A 12,178-nucleotide genomic window follows, 5' to 3' on the forward strand; every position below is an offset into this window, starting at 1 on the left:
AGAGTGAGATTCCATCTCAAAAAAAAAAAAAGTTTTAATGTAAATAATAATAATAATAATTAATAATATGGCTGTGTACCTAGTTGGCCTTCACTATCCACCAACTAGTCAGCACTCTATACCAGAACTGAGTCCTGGAAGGAGGGAACCATGTACGGGTGGCAGACAGTGGCACTGTTCAGTATCACTGCTTGGGAGGAGGGGAGTCCTGATTTCCTCGGGAGGGTCAGGGATGGTGGGGTTGGGGAGTGGAGTGCTGAAGAGGGAGTAGACACTTACCTCATAGAGGTTTTGTAGGAATTAATAACATCACCATGTCTGGTACATGGCAAGTGCTCAGTAATGCTAGCTATTGTTAAATGAAAAAAAAAAAAGCTTTTTATGCCATAAAATGCTACGCAAATATTTATATTGTGTAATTTTTTAAGCACCGTCAAGATTAGATCCTGATTCTTGAGAGTTGCGATTCAGACCACTTTGCAACATGCCACACTATGCTTATTTCATGCACTATTACTTTAAATTGAACTCTTTTTCAATAAACTGCATTGTATATACTTGTTCATAAACAATATTTTTGTGCATGGGTGCTGTGTATCTTTCAGATATTTCCATAATATATACACACAATATAACACAGAAATACAGATTTTTCTTTTAAAGAGCAAAGCTTCAGCAGATTCTCTTGAATTTTATTCTGTCATTTGACTACATTATATTTCTGATGTTCAATTTGTACTGAGTACATTACGGACTTCTCTAGGGAACAGAAAGAATTTTTTTAAGTAAACATAAAATGCTTTGATAAATCAAAACATGCGAATGAGATTTCTGTTAAAAATGTTCCAATCTGTTTTGAGACTTGAAATAAAGTTGTCTTTAACATAATAAAACCTGTTAACCTAGAGGCAACAATAAAATAATAATAATAACTCATTTGTTATAGAAGTAATGCATAGGGCTTATTTTGAAAGGTTAGTTATATTAAATACAAAGGGAATCTTGCTATAAACCAGTTGTAAAGAAACTTAAAAGCTATTAAGGTCTATGCTATCTGACTTAAGCTGACAATAAGTATAAGTTTTTGGAATTCATACGTAACCATTTATATCATAAACTAGCCATTATGTCTCTCATGTTGAAAAGTCAATCATATTCTAAATATTCCGGAATCTCACCTCAGTGCTAGCTCCATAAGAACAGGGACCTTGCCTTGCCCATCCACAGCTGTATTCCCGGCAACTAGAATAGTTCCTGCCATAATAGGGTTCAATAAATCCTAAATGAATAAACAATATACATAGATTTTTGAAGATTTAAGAAATCTCGACACTCAAACTTTCAAATATAGGCCCAGAGCAGTGGCTCACGCTTGTAATCTCAGCACGGTGGGAAGCCCTGATGCATGGATCACTTGAGCCCAGGAGTTTGAGACTACCTGGGTAACATGGTGAAACCGTGTCTCTACAAAAATAAAAAAAAATTAGCTGGGTATGGTGGTACATGCCTGTAGGCCCAGCTACTTGGGGGGCAAGAGAATCGCTTGAGCCTGGGAGGTCAAGACTGCAGTGAACCGTGTTTCTGCCACTGCACTCCAGCCTGGGTGACAAAATGAGACCCTATCTCGAAAAAAAAAAAAAAATCCCAAAATAAAAAACAGGTAGTTGGGGAATGATAATTTAAAATACAAAATGGTCCTGTGAGCTTGCAAGTTTGATCTAGGTCAAAATATAGTGGAACAGAGATCTGAAAATCTCAACTCAGCTGACTAACCAGCTGTGTTTAGTAAGCTATGAAGCTATGCCATTTAACTTCTCTGAGTTTCCGTTTCTTCTTGCCCTCTAAAATGACTGGAGGTGAAAGGAGGGAAAGATGGCTGGAACTAATGATTCTAAGGGCCCTTCTAGTCCTGAAATTCTGTGACACGGTGAGATATAAAGCCCCACCCCAAGGCATTTATGTGTACGTTTACGCCTTTTTACCTGAGATGAAGACAGGGAAACTAATAGCTAAGTCACCCAAAATTGGCAATGTTGTAGAGACTGTAGAGTGGCCTTCAAAACCTGTTCTCCCCTTCCTCCTGTGCACAGAGCTAAGCTACATTTCCCCTTCTCCTGTGCAATGAGGTGTGGCCATGTGGCCATGTTCTAGGGAATAGAGTGTTAGCAAGTGGTATGCACCACTTCCAAACCTGGCTCATAAAACCTCACATGTATGCACTGCCAAACTCTTGCCCTTCCAACTGTCAGGAATGATGAACTCCACCCCCACCTCAACACACACAGCCAGAGTGACTTTAGAAGCCACATGTTGAACATGGTAGACTCACTATCAGTCTGAATTACTGAATAACTTCATGCAGTAGAACACCTACTCCCTTTCTCACCCCCAGAAAATTTGGGATACAATTCTCCATGGGTCTCTCAGGTTTTTTTGTTTTGTTGTTGTTGCTGTTGTTTTGCACACCCTATGAGCAAAAGCACTCAATCCCTGCAATTCTTGACTCAAGGCTATTAAAAAAAGGCATTGAATCCCTTTGTTCTGGGCTGTCTTTTCAAGAAAGTTTGTGTAGTGAACAACCTTGAAAGATAGATAGGGTCTCCCTTGGAAGCAAAGGACAGATTTGTTTGCTGTACCATATAATAAAGATGATATCTCCCTATGGGGCAAAAGGCAGCTATGCTTCCAGCTAATTTAAAAAGTTGTGGGTTCTCTAAGCTCCAGCATCCTTAGCTTTGGCATAAGCTCTCTCCATGAGCAGCACTCACCAGGGACAATCCATATTGCTCCTGTGGGACTTGGGAGACTTGGGGGAACTGACATAAACATGAAGCTTATGTTGCTTGCTATGGCATGAGTAATAGTCATTTGTCTCTGACCCAAGAATTTCATGTCTTCTGCCAACTTCCATGAAACTATTATGGGATAACTTGTAATAGGCTTGCAAGTAGGATAAGATCCCAGACATTCATAGTACTTGACACCCGCTTACTTTCTCACCCTAGAAAACCCCTGAACTCATATGAGTAACACATTACAGTTTGGGTCTATTTTTATAACCAGTGCAGCAGCAGTCACATTCCTATTAAAAATCGACAAGAAGTTAGAGTAGATTACCTTATATTTGTCAAATAATAAGATGAAATTTAAAAATATGAGTCTGTTAGATATTCATATTAACTGAATATTTTTCAAAATGTATCAAAGGGTACTGCTATGGTTAAAATGTATGTGTGCCTTCAAAACTCATACATTGAAACTTAATCCCCAGTGCAATGGTATTAAAAGGTGAGGACTTTAGAAGGTAATTAAGTCATGAGGGTTACACTCTCTTGAATGAAATTAGTGCCCTTATAAAAGAACTTAAGGGATCCTGTTTGATCCTTTTTGCCCTTTTGTCCTTCCATCCTTCTGCCATGTGAGGACACAGCAATAAGTTGCCTCTTGGAAGCAGAGGTCCCTAACCAGACACCAAATCTGCTGATGCCTTGTTCTTGGACTTTCCAACCTCCAGAACTGTGAGAAATAAATTTCTATGACTTATAAGTGACCCAGTCTAAGGTGTTGTGTTGTAGCAGCCCAAACAGACTAAGATAGGTACACTAGTCCTGTAAGATATCTGGTGAAAATAATGTCCTATGTTTACATGTTTTGCAATACATTCACTGTTTTATATCTCATCCCCCTTCCCTGGAGAGTCACAATGCACATTAGCTTATTAAAGATTCTGAGAAACCAGTAATAAGAAAACTGTTTGCATTATTTAACCAGTAGCATTTCCTGCACTTTTTCAGCATAACCCCTACTGACATTCTATGCAATGATTGTCCATGGAATACACAGGGGGAAATGCAGGGTTAGATCATTTCTAAAATCGCTTTATGCATCTATGATCCAAATGTCTGAAAATAAGTAGGAAACACATTTATTACATAAATATGAATACATTCAATGCTTCTTAAATTTTAATGTGCAAACAGATCACCTGGGAATCTAGTTAAAATGCATATTTTGATTTAGAAATCTGTGTAGGACCTGATATTTTGCATTTCTATAGAGTTCTCAGGTGACGTCAATGCTGCTGGTCTACAGACCATTCCTTGAGTAGCAATACTCTAGACAATATAGAATCTAAAAAATAATAGTTACATTTGTGATTATTGTTTTAAGACGTAGCAAACTAATTGATAAGAATATGTTATTACAAATAAGTTTGGTTTTGCTTTTTTTTTTAGAAATGGGGTCTCTATTGCTCAGGCTGGAGTGCAGTGGAACAATCATAGCTCACTTCAGGCTCCAACTCTTGGGCTCAAACAATCTTCCCACCTCAGCCTCCCAAGTAACTGAAACTATAGCACACACCACTATTCCTGGCTAATATCTTAAATTGTTTGTAGAGATGCAGTCTCACTACCCAAGCTTGTCTTGAACTCCTGAGCACAAGTGATCCTCCTATCTCAGCTTTCCAAAGTGCTGAGATTACAAGTATAAGCTACCACACCTAGCTGCAAATAAGTTTTAATTATATATTTAAAGAAACATGGTCCCAATTTGTTGCTTCATTTTAGACAACTTGGGGGTGATTTCAGAATTTCTCAGAAATTCAGAATATGTTTACTTAGTAGAAAATTTGTTTATTCCTGATAAATTCAGGAATATGTTTACTTAGTAGAAAAATGTATGAGAATCAGTTTGGGATTCTGCACCATTGTGAAGCCTCGTCCCAACTTAGAAGTTTGCATAGAGACAGGTCTTCTACAAAGACACAAATAGCTTGTGAGTCAACCCAGCAGAGGGAATTAATCTGGCCATATTTTTATGCCCTTGATATGTGCTTGATATGGTTTGACTGTGTCCCCACCCAAATCTCATCTTGAATTGTAGCTCCCATAATCCCCACGTCTCATAGGAAGGACTCAGTGGAAAGTAATTGAATCATGGGGGTGGGTTTTTACCCCCTGCTGTTCTCATGATAGCCAATAAATCTCACAAGATCTGATGGTTTTATAAAGGTCAGTTCCCCTGTACACACTCTATTGCCTGCTGCCATGTAAGACATGCCTTTGCTCTTTCGCCTTCTGCCATGATTGTGAGGCCTCCCTAGCCATGTGAAACTGTAAGTCCATTAAACCTCTTTTTCTTTATAAATTACCCAGGCTCAAGTATGTCTTTATTAGCAGCGTGAAAACAGACTAATACAGTGCTCTATACTAAAAGTTACTAAAACTTATTCTCTCCAAAAAACCCTTTTTTTCTTTTGTTTTCTCTCAGTTCACATTTGAACTTTTTTGGCCTATGTTTCAGAAATCCTTTTCCCCACTTTGCACTTATAATTGTGTAGTAGAATTGTTTCAACAAAATCTAAAGGCGTGTGAGATCAGGTAAAAAGGTTATAAGGAGATCCACTTCCAGGAGCATACAAACATAATATCAACGAAGTTACTTCCAACAGTAAAAAGAGAGAAAGTTTGGCATGTGCTAATTAAAGACTATGATATGTGTGAATTTGTTTCCAGTTATGAGATCTGAATCCAATAATGAATTCTTTGAACATCTTTCCAAAGAAACATATTTGGCTCTATATAAAATTTCATAACAATCCCTAAATAAAAATAATTTGCAACCTTCATGATACACGAGAAGAAAAATGTCAAAGGTACACTGTATGTTCTCAATGGAATAATAAAAAACATTTAAAATTACAAGCATCTGGGGAAAATTCATGATATAACATTATGTTAAATAAAAATAAAAGAAAATGTATCTTTTCTATAAGTACACAACCTAAAAAAATAAAAGAAGTTTAGTGTGTGGGGTCATAAAATCATGAGTAAATTTCCCTTTCACATAGATTTCTGTTAATACTGCATTTGTGCTATTGGTGTATGTTATTTAAAATAAGTAGAAAAACAGTTACTAATTATGGCAATAAGACTTAGAAAAGATACTTTTGTTTCATTGGTGTTTTTTAATGTGTTGAAGTGGAAGAAATGTTTATCTATCAGAATTTTCTGTCAATTTTCTGTCTGTAGTGTATAAGACTAAGCTATATGTAAGGAACAGATAAGAAACCCAGCAGAAAACAGCACACCCAAAGTAAACTGCTGAGGGGAGTTTAACAGACTCTTCACAAATGTGTGGGCAAGGATTTAGGGAAATCAGCAAGGAATCAGGCAGTTCCGGGGCTGGGGGCAGTGCAGGGCTCACAAACAGGGAACTATTATCACTCTTGGAACCAAAGGGAAAAGGATGGAACAGTCAATGGAAGCTGGGTTGCATTCCTTAATGGAAAGGCTACCTTAAGGAGGGAAATAGCTAACAGACAGCATGCTGACAGCATGAGCCTAAGGAATAGATACCCCAACCTCACAGTATTGATGCATCCTAATCATAAATCCCAATGAAGCCAAAGAATAAGGTAGCTGGTTGGTGCAGGTCAGCCCTCCAGGGGCAGAGATAGAGAAAAGAGGCATGTGGATATGGAGAGATGTGTGGACAATAAGCAGAACAAGGGGTTATAGAGGAGTACAGGAAGGGGATCTGTGTGTTTACACATGGGTTCACACAGGGCTCGTGCTAAGGGCTGCAGGCTAATGCTAATGAAGAAAAATGTGACTAAAGGCACTTCTGAAAATCTGGAGCATTGCATAAACATGTTTATTTCTCCTTATGTGCAAGAGTGCCCATGCTGTGTTTGCTCGGCTGAAATAAAATGTTCCAAGACATCCTGCACATTCCTTTGCATTAATAGCAAGAGCTAATGGATCTTAAAACAAGAAGAATCTTATCAGACCTGTTTCTAAAAACCTCTCCTGCAGAAAGGAAGAAAATTTTTGCAATCTACCCATCTGACAAAAATCTAATATCCAGAATCTACAAGAAGCTTAAACAAATTTACAAGAAAAAACAAACAACCTCATCAAAAAGCAGGTGCAGGATATGAACAGATACTTCTCAAAAGAAGACATTTATACGGCCTACAAACATATCAAAAACGCTTATCATCACTGGTCATTAGAGAAATGCAAATCAAAACTACAATGAAATTTCATCTCACACCAGTTAGAATGGAGATTATTAAAAAGTCAGGATACAACAGATGCTGGCAAAGCTGTGGAAAAATAGGAACGCTTTTACACTGTTGGTGGGAGTGGAAATTAGCTCAACCATTGTGGAAGACAGTGTGGCGCTTCCTCGAAGATCTAGAACCAGAAATACCATTTGACCCAGCGATCCCATTACTGGTAAAAAACCCAAAAGATTATAAATCATTCTACTATAAAGACACATGCACACGTATGTTTATTGCAGCACTATTTACAATAGCAAAGACTTGGAACCAACCCAAATGCCCACCAATGATAGATTGGATAAAGAAAATATGGCGCATATACACCATGGAATACTATGCAGCCATAAAAAGAGATGAGTTCATGTCCTTTGCAAGGACATGGATGAAGCTGGAAGCCATCATTCTCAGCAAACTAACACAGGAACAGAAAACCAAACACCGCATGTTCTCAATCATAAGTGGGAGTTGAACAATGAGAACACATGGACACAGGGAGGGGAACATCATGTGCCAGGGCCTGTCGGGGGATGGGGGCAAGGGGAGGGAAAGCATTAGGACAAATACCTAATGCATGACAGGTTGATAGGTGCAGCAAACCACCACGGCACAAGTATACCTATGTAACAAACCTGCATGTTCTGCACATGTATCCTAGAACTTAAAGTTCTTATTTTGCTTAAAGTTAAAAAAACTCTGCTGATCACATCTTTTTGTAGCATATTTTGTATATCATATATATAATTAATAAATCATCCTATGCCCTCATGGAGACTCTCTTGACTTCTACATTTCTCAAAAAAGGATATTTTTTTCTAGAAGTATAAATTGTTGATGATAGTGTTGGTGGTGTTGATGATGATGATGACAGCTATCACTTATTGAATGCTTACTATATAAGCTAAAGTACCTAAGAGGTAGGTAATATTATTGTCTCCTTTTAACATACGGGTAAAAAACTAAGGCTAAAGGAAGTCCATCAACTTCTTCAAATCATATCACCAGAAATGACTGGGGCTTTTGGAGGCTGTCAGACTACAGAGCCCTCAATTTTAAGCAGTCCATTGCCTTTCTGAAAACAGTATATTATATCTTTTATTTTAATATTGAGAAAGTTGATTGATGATCTTTAAAACTTTTCCTTAATAGCTAATTAAATGATATACAAAACTGCCAAAGATGGAGAAAGAACAAGAGAAAAGACATCAGAGAGGGCATGAACTGAGGGGAGATGGAGGACTTGGAAAGTTCTAAGCTGATTTCAGTCTAGTTGTTGTCTCCTGCCATTCACAAATGTTCTCTGTGACTTTCCATCTGAACTGACAGCTACCCTTTCTTTTCTTAAATGAGTGTCGTGAACACTTGGGAGCTAAGTTGGATCACTTTGTCGAATCTATATTAAAGTCCTACATATGAAGCTCTAATAGTTTTGTATGCCAGAGGCCTTACATTTATCCCATGTCAGTTTTGTTCAATGAAATTCTAAGAAATATGATGGAAGTGTGCATCTGACCACATAGCATCTGTCAGTGTGAAACTGCTATGACTAACATGTCAAGCTGATTTTCATAAAACACGCCAATCAACCAAACCTGGGGGTTATCTATATTACTTAACATCAATGCTTAAAACATTAAAAAATTATAAAGAAATAAATAATAATTCTTACTCAACTTTGGAATATCAAAAGATAAATAGCCAATTGTAGATTACTCAGGCTTGATGCTTCTCCACCTCTAGACTGCAGGGCCTGCTTTTCTGTTTATCAGATGATAGTCCATACTATGTAGAAACGGAACCCTTCAATAAGTTAATTCAATGACTTGTTAACAGCTTTGACAAAAAGGTTGGTGACAAAAGTAAAATGTTTATATAAAATGACATTGAATTTACCAGTGGGATTCAATTATTCATGATATCTATTAACATGAATGCTGAGAAGTTGCTATAAATTTCCTAAAGCTTGGACTGCCCCATAGCTTAACCCATATTTAGCAGAGAGATGAGAAAGAATTAACTGGCTCCTCACTGGTCTGATTTGTCTGGCGGCCATGCACCAGTCTGTGCTGGTACAGATGTGAGAATTGTAGGCTGATGAAGACAACCCTGTTACATTCCTTTTCTTTGCCACATGTTAAAAGAGACTTTATTTGGGCAAGGCCTGGATTTCCAAAATAGCTTTCTGTAGTGGTCATCTGTTGTTTTTGCCTTTTTGATATTTATTTTCTTCTTTTCCAGGTACAATACTTCAAATTTGCTTTGGGAAGTTAGCCCCACTCCGAATTTCAGAACATGTGGCTTGAGATGGATCTTGTGATCCATGCTTAGGCAACCTAAGCCCTGAATTTCCTTAGCCATATCGCTTTTTCAGAGTGGGCACATGAGCCAGTCCTGCCCTACCATCAAAATTCCATCTTTTTGGGCACACTGATTGGTTTAGAAATAGGCAGAAGCCCAAGTTAATTCAAACATAGTTCATTCTGAATCCTGGGAAGGTGCGCTAATAAAATTGTCTTTTTTGCTGGGATGACTAGTGCTAACAATGAAATAATCTTAGAGATTTAGAGCACCCACACAGAAGTCAAGAAGGAAGCCCATGAATGCAAGACAGAGAAAGTAAATGATTCCTGATAACATTGTTTGAGCCCCTGGATCAAACTTTGCCTGAAGATATGAGTACTGAACTTTCAGTCATATCAGCCAGTTCCTCCTTCCCTTGCTTAAATGAGTTTGAATTGCATTTTCTGTCACATGCAGTAAGAGAGTTCTAAATAATATATTTCTGAACTACAGTTAGTCTCACTTTCCAATTCTCCTAGAAAAATCTCCCTATTGGTCTCCCTCTTGATCTAGCACTCTCCTGTTAAAGAACATTTAGCAATAAATCTTCAGTGCTTAGCTTGACAGGCACAATCTGGCCTCTCCCTTAACTTGGCTGGCTCAGGCATGTGGCTTAGCAGCATGAGGCCAGTTGGAAGGAAGAAAAAATAGGACTTGGATGGGAAGTGGTCAGGGTGCTGTGGCCTCCTTGGAAGAGGGCATTTGTGGTGTCTGGGAATAGTGCCCCGTGGTCATTTCTAAAATAAGGAGTAAAATAAATATGGAAGATTGGAGACATAGAGCAAATATTTCAGGGACATAATTCTGGTAAATCTGGGTCATCAAAAGGAGTCGGGATCCTGCAGCTCAAGGGAGAGGTAAGTTTCCCTTGGTCCTTTGGTGCTTGAACCTGGGTGGAGGCAGGCAGGCAGCCAGCCATGTGGTTGGGCCACCAGAGCTCACTCTGGAGAGCAACCCATACAAAGCCCCGCCTGCAGGGGGAATTCAGCCCACTGCCAAATGCAGTAACCCTGTTGATATTTACTCAAGAAGTCAGATGGTCCTGAGCCTGCTCCTATGAGCCTTTGATAGCTTCAGTTGGAGAATACAGAGGCAGGAAACCAAGGTAGCTGCCAGCAGGTGCAACCCACCTTCCAGCTCCATGCATTGGTTTGGAGACCAGCCTAGACTTGGGCTTAAGTCCCAGATCCATCACCAGCTAGTTATACAACCTTAAGCAAGTTTTTAAATTACCTATGCCTCAGTGTTTTCATCCACAAAATAGTTATTTTTTTCAGAAAGTAATGATGATGATTAATTGAGAAATGTGTGTAAAATGCTTAGCACAGAGTAGATACCCAGTAAATGCTATTTCTCAGGACACCCCTACACTGTAGCTTACCTGAATATCCCATCTTCTATACATAGCTGCTTCTCCCATGGTTATACATTTGTTTTCTCCCCTTATGTTTCCCTACTGAAATTCTACCCACCCATTAAGATTTAATTTAAAAGTCACCACTTTCCTGAAGCTTTCCTCCCAACTAGATGGCATCTTTCTTCAGCTGTAGTTCTTCGTAAAGGACAGAAACCGCATATACAGCAGTAGTTCTTAATCTTGGCTGCATATTTGAACCATTTGAAAATCTATTAAAAATATTGATGCCTAGGCCCCAATCCCAGAAGTTTTGATTTAATTGGTCTGGGGTGAGGCTCCAGCATCAATTTGTTTAAAAAGCTCCCCAGGTGATTTCACTGTGCAGCCAAGATTTAGAACTACTGATGGTTGCACAAGTATGTTCTTAAATAATGTTTATCAATGAATTCAAGCTAAGGTATTAATGGCTTAAAGTTTTAATAGACTAACCTTTAGAATACTTGTGTTTTTATTAAAAGCCATGCAATACTATGCTCCAAGAATACAAAAGTAAACAATATTTTTTTAATGTATAGCCCAAAGGAAAGAATCACAATTTAACTAGGGAGATGAAAATAGAGCTGTGAGCATATAATATGATATATGAGTTGTACCCTAGGAATGTGTCAAAAATAGTTTAGGAGCACAAAGAGGAAAAGCCCGCTAATTTAGAGGTGGCAGAAAAGGAAGAGAAAAAAACTTCAAAATGTGGATGAGCTGAGTGTTGAAAGGTGACAACAGGTTTGCAAGGTCTGAGTCAGAAGGCTTTTCAGACCATATATGCAGGTGTCAAAATGTGTGGCTCCTCACCAAAAACCCATCTGTATGTCACCATCATCAAAGACCAAAGGTAGATAAAACCACAAAGATGGGGAAAAAACAGAGCAGAAAAACTAGAAACTCTAAAAATCAGAGCACCTCTCCTCCTCCAAAGGAATGCAGCTCCTCACCAACAATGAAACAAAGCTGGATGGAGACTGACTTTGACGAGTTGAGAGAGGAAGGCTTCAGAAGATCAAACTACTCCAAGCTAAAGGAGGAAGTTCGAACCAATGGCAAAGAAGTTAAAAACTTTGAAAAAAAATTAGATGAATGGATAACTAGAATAACCAATGCAGAGAAGTCCTTAAAGGACCTGATGGAGCTGAAAACCATGGCACGAGAACTAAGTGATGAATGCACAAGCCTCAGTAACCGATGTGATCAACTGGAAGAAAGGGTATCAGCGATGGAAGATGAAATGAACGAAATGAAGCGTGAAGAGAAGTTTAGAGAAAAAAGAATAAAAAGAAACGAACAAAGCCTCCAGGAAATATGGGACTATGTGAAAAGACCAAATTTACATCTGATTGGTGGACCTGAAAGTGACGGGA

This window comes from Pongo abelii, chromosome 13, assembly GCF_028885655.2.
Source record: "Pongo abelii isolate AG06213 chromosome 13, NHGRI_mPonAbe1-v2.0_pri, whole genome shotgun sequence".
Classification (NCBI taxonomy): Eukaryota; Metazoa; Chordata; class Mammalia; order Primates; family Hominidae; genus Pongo; species Pongo abelii.